General features: G+C 35.4%; 1 non-coding gene across 1 annotated transcript; it reads right to left on the reverse strand.

The window, feature by feature from the left end:
• Positions 1–5135: 5135 nt before the first annotated feature.
• LOC128279669 (small nucleolar RNA R71) lies at positions 5136–5242 on the reverse strand. The gene has a single exon (XR_008269868.1). It is a non-coding gene; the product is annotated as a small nucleolar RNA R71 (small nucleolar RNA).
• Positions 5243–6000: the final 758 nt, after the last annotated feature.

Genomic DNA, 6000 nt, shown 5'->3' on the forward strand with positions numbered 1-6000 from the left:
AAGAAGTTAACAAAGGTCCAAGTGATAAAGACAAATGACCTCCTTTATAAACTTGTGTTAGAGTTTCTAGTGAGTTCCTTCTTACTTCCATGTGTTGTAATTTTCTTTATTTTATAATTCGCGTAAGGTAAGTAATCCTCCTTTGTAATGGATGAAAGATGCTGTGTGGATAATGGTTATCCAAAATCTTTATTCTAAGTGCAGTTTGTCTATGATATAAAGTAAGCGTTATTCTTCATACATAAGCCACTACCATTTGCTTCTGATATGTATGATATGATATGATATGATATGATATGATATGATATAAACTGATATGAGGTGATAGAGATGAAGAGATATGTTTGTGTAGCCTCTAGTAAGACAGCTATATTGGAAACTAGATTGGCAATTCAAGATAAAACATGTTGTTCTAAATGAAAATGATATGAGGAGTTAAGGGAGAGAATGTATGTGAATAAGACTAAATGATATGCTTTTGATTTTAGATACTGGGTATGTGGCTGGCATGAGAATGGTTTTGTCTGAGTTGGGTTGAGCTAGCGTATAGTATACATTTAACATCCCGCATAGCTTAGTACCTGAAAACACGTATCATCTGTATAAGGGAGCTATTACAGGAATTTTGTTAGCTTACTATTACACTAACCAGATTAAATTGCTAGCTATATTAATCTTTTGTTTCTCTTCCCTTTTTCTTAAGTTTTTGATCTAGGAGGATTGTTAGCTTACTATTACACTAACCGGATAAAATTGCCTGCTAGTTACAGGAATTTTGTTAGGATAGAACAAAACGTTTGAAATTGATAAGATGTGCATTAAAGAAGAGAGAGAAAGTCATTAGTCACATATACCAAGGGAAGGGTAGTGGGAAAACCAAACTTGCCCACTAAGTTTCCCCCTCCCTGAGTGCTGATATAGAGGGATAAGACTTTTTGGTTAATCTTTGAGTTTTCTATAGGATTTAGCCTCCCACTTCTCAAGATATTTTATGCACTTTTTTGAGAAACTTTAGAACTAAGGGTTGAATTTGCTGCTACTAGCAAACTCCATTAACTATTGTGCTTCTAGTAAGTGTCTATAAACCCAAGCTGTGCAACAAGGCTATGTTTCCTTAAGAATTTAGGAGTTTATCACCTTAGAACTTGGTGGATAAAGAAAGAAAAAAACTTTTAGATCCTTAAGTTTTCTGCTGTTAAACTTGTTACTAATATTTGAATATGGTAAGATGATCTGATAGAATGACTTTGTCATTATAGCTCAAGAGAATCTTGAAAGTTCTTGGGATAAGGGCAAGAGTTTTGCTGTTTATTTCTGGATTTCCTAGTGAGTTCCTTTTTACCTCTTGAGTATCTCCTTACGAATGTCTGTATGAGGTAAGTATAAGTTCTGTGACAAGGGTAAAAATTTGTTCTAGAATGTCTGTACGAGAGTATATGAAATATGTTGCATGTTTAGCCAACGCCTTTCTTACTTCAGAAAGGAACCATATGGTCGTAAATGAGTAGGAATGTTGATTCCTAGGTGATGCCTTCAACTAGGGTTACCATTGAATTAGAAGATCACGTTGTATGAAGTACGGTTGTGCAGCCATTAATAGTACAATTGACCTTGCAAATCAGGAAGGCGGAGCATAACAAATGTTTGGAAAAAGAGACTTTCTATAATGGATAAGGTTGGCTAACATGAATAAGAGTTAAGTACATGATGCATTGGTAAAAGTGGGACGTTGAGATTGATGAGTAGTCCGAGTTCGCCATTGTAGCGAACTATATGTTCCAATTAGTCTTACAAGTTGTATTTACTTTCCGAATTGTTGTTGTTCGAGTCCGTCATGTGGCAAACTATGTGTTCAATCAATTTTACAAGTTGTATTCACCTTCCAAATTGTTGTTGTCCATTCTGGGAACTCACTAAGTTCTATGAACTTACCCCCAATTATTTTCCCTTTTTAGGACCCTCGAGGAATAGGACTTGTGCAAGACTTCCCTAGAGAAACATTTTGTTGTGAGGCCTTTATACGTTTGGTATTAAGCATGATAATTAGAGGGGGAAAACAATGATTTGATGCCACTTTTTATTGTAACCAATATTTCTCTATTACTAGTTTTGCTTATTAAACTTGAGTGTGTAAAGTGTATCTAAGTTTGAACGTTTATTTCATAATTGTTTTGTTTGAGATTTGAAAGAACTTTATTTTATAATCGTAGAAGGATGGGATGCTTCTTCCATATTGCTTTCCCATTAAATAATTAAGTTTAAATGGTAGAAAAGAAAGAATTTTTTTTAGTTAGATTGAGGGCTTAAAACCCGTGTGACGTGCCACCTTGGGTCCCCTTTCGAGAGCTGGGGCTGGGGTGCCAAATGATTTTTGGTATTAGAGCCAAGGTTTAGTCGATTCTCAAAAAAATCGAAGGCCAAATGTACCCCTGTCATTCTTAGAGATGCTAAGCCTGATATTTAGTATTAAAAAATTGTGATTTTTTATTGTAGTAAAAAAGAATTTTAGCTAATCAGAGAGAAGCTGTCAGCATGGATATAAATAGTCAATTGACCGCTTCCGGACGTACTAACGTCCAGAATGTGAATACTGCAATAGAATTATATCAATGAGGTGGTATCCATAAGTATACAGGTCTAGCTGTAATATAGTTACAACAGGGTAGGCAAGTATTCCAAGGATCGTACCCAAGCGAGGCTAGTGCTAGATCGAATTTAACCTGAACACTGAAAGATCTAATTAGTACTTTAATTTAGTTATAGTATGAAAATAAAATGAAATGAGTTTTTAAGATTTTTTATAATAATAAAGTAAAATAACATAAATAAACAAAATTTAATTGGCATCATAACCACCAAATAAAAATAATTCCTACAATAAAATAACTCTAAATAATAGTAAAAAATAGTAGGCCGATTCCATAGGGACTGGTGATTATGATCAACTTTTTATTTTTCTCATGAATAGAATTTTTGTCGTGTTGGTAATCGTGGCAATAGACGTGCCCACGACTCCAAATGAACCGCTGAAAAATAAATAAATTAGGGGAGTTTCGAAATGACGAGAAATTATATAAATGAAATAGAAGTGATAAACCATAATATATACATATTTTTACCCCATGCTTGGCATATTTTTGGATTATTTATCACAAGCTTTAGTGAATATGATCCTCCTAATCCTTTAAATTCATGTTTTATACTTAGGTGAGCATAGGAAGGCAAAAAGAGCAAGAAACAGGCCAAAAACAGACAAAATGGGCCTGATCAGTGTTTAACATGGCCTAAGCACTTCCACACGGGTAAACCACATGCCTGTGTGTCATGGCTGTGTCGACATTAAACCAACTTAGAATTACACACGGCCTGAGCACCTTCACACGGGCGTGGCACACGACGGTGTCCCTGTCGAGCCCAAGACTAATTCTACTCGAAAAAGGCTAACTTTGAGGGTTTTGGAAGCATTCCAAAGTCTATATAAACACCCTAGAAGAGGATTAAAGATACACACAGAATAGAAGGCAGGAAATACTCAAGGACAGCCATCGGAATCAGCTCGGAAGTAGGATCTACTTCAAGATTGAAGATCTCCACTCAATTTCTTTAGAAGTTCTTTGGGTTTCTTTATGTTTTGTTGTTTTCCCAATTTTGAGATGATTATGAACTAAACTCCCTAAATACCTAAGGGAGATGAAACCTAAGACGAATCTTATTACTATTTGAATTATATGATAAATACTTGTTCTTATTCTTAATTGTGAGTTTTAACTCTTGCTTTAATATTCTAGGATATTAATTTAGGTTTTTGATGTGCTTATTCAGTGGAGCAAAAGTCCCTATTTAAGAGTAGATCATTCATAATTAAGCGGAGTTGCATGCAATCCTAGAGATAGGACGACATAAATCTGCTGGATTAGAGTCTAATCTAATAAGGGAATCCATAGATTGAGTTAATGCGACAATAGGGGTTTTAATTAGAAAGAGATTTCGACTAATCAACTTAGAGTCAGTTGTTCTTAGTTTTGAGAGAGATATTAACATAAATCAGGGATTTCTAAGGATTAAGTCAAATGGATAAATCGTCTAATTCAGAAGTGATAAGTGAAGTCTAGGTGGATTCTTCCTTGGGTATTGTCTTCTCCATCGGTTTTCCAAAGAATATTTTCCAACTTTTATCTCTATCGCGTATATTTTTCAACTTTTATCTCTATCACATTCTTAGTTAGTTAGATAATTAAGTTTAGCTTAGAAAACATCCCTTCAATTCTTAGGCTAGATAATAAAAAGATAGTAACTACTAGTACTTTTAGTCCTCGTGGATACGATATTTTCGGTCTCACCTCAACTATACTACTGTTCGATAAGTGCACTTGCCTTAGTCAAATTTTTAGTTAGTTTAACGACCATCAAGTTTTTGGCACCGTTGCCAGGGACTAAGATATTAGGAACACTTAATTTTTATTACTTTAGCCATTTTTACTTTTATTGCAATTTACTTTTAGTTTTTATAGCTTAATTTTTCTTTTCTAAATTTTTCTTTTATTTACTTCTAGCAGGTTTTTATAGTTTATGACTAGAAGAAACCCGTTAGGACCTCTACTTTTTGACAGTGAGATTGAAAGCATAACTCGCAGAAACCGAAGAGAAATAAGGTGAAGCCTACAATACATAGAGGAAGAGTGAGAGGACGATATCCGTACTACAACCGAGGAGATGGCTGATAATCAGAATAATCTGTTACCTCTTGTGGTTGCTGCAAATCCAGTAGATCGTACTATGTATGATTATGCTAAACCTACTTTAACAGAAACTGAATCGAGTATAGTTGACCTACTATTGCTGCAAATAATTTTGAACTAAAACCTAACACGATTCAAATGATATAACAGTTTGTTCAGTTTGATGGTTTGCAGGACGAGGATCCAAACACTCATTTAGCAAATTTTCTGTAATTCTGCGACACCTTTAAGATTAATGGTGTTTCTGACGATGCCATTCGTCTCTGGTTATTTCCCTTTTCATTAAGGAATAAGGCTAAACAGTGGTTGAACTTGTTACCACGAGGATCAATCACTACTTGGGAACAAATGATCAAAAAATTTTCACTTAAATTTTTTTCGCCGGCTAAAACGGCTAAATTGAGGAATGATATCTCTTCTTTTGTGCAGATGGATCTAGAAACACTTTATGATGCATGGGAGAGATACAAAGATCTATTGAGAAGGTGCCCTCACCATGAGTTACCTCTTTGGCTACAAGTTCAAACTTTCCACAACGGGTTGAACCCCTCAACTAGGCAAATGATCGATGCAGCCACCGACGGTACCTTAAATAACAAAACACCTGAGAAGGCTTATGAGTTCATTGAAGAGATGTCACTGAATAACTATTAGTGGCAAGTCATGAGAACGAATCCGAAAAAAGCAGCTGGCATTTTCAACCTCGATGCGGTCACTATGCTATCTAACCAGGTAAAACTTTTAAATAAAAAGATTGATGGTTTGTATAGTTCTACGTAGGTACATCCAGTGATGAGATGTGATTCAAATAGAGGAGGAATGCACAACACAGATTATCCATCCTTCAACCCTAGCACTGAGGAGGAACAAGTCCACTATATGGGTAATAATTCTAGACCTTAAAATAATCCATATAGTAACACTTATAATGCAGGTTGGAGAAACCATCCCAATTTCTCGTGGGGTGGTCAAGGAAATCAAAAACCACAACATCCTCTAGGTTTTCAACAACCACCTTGCCAACAAGAGAAGAAATCGAACCTTGAAGAGATGTTCACAAAACTCATCTCGGTGTCAGAAACTCATTTTCAGAATACCGAAACAGTGCTTAAGAATCAGCAAGCGTTAATTCAAGGGCTTGAAACTCAAATAGGACAGCTTGCTAAGTTGATTTTTGAACGATCACAAGGTAGCATGGCCAGTAACACAGAAACTAACCTAAGGGAGTAATTCCATGCCATCATTGTGTGCAACGAAGAAG

The sequence above is a fragment of the Gossypium arboreum genome, chromosome 8 (assembly GCF_025698485.1).
Source record: "Gossypium arboreum isolate Shixiya-1 chromosome 8, ASM2569848v2, whole genome shotgun sequence".
Lineage (NCBI taxonomy): Eukaryota > Viridiplantae > Streptophyta > Magnoliopsida > Malvales > Malvaceae > Gossypium > Gossypium arboreum.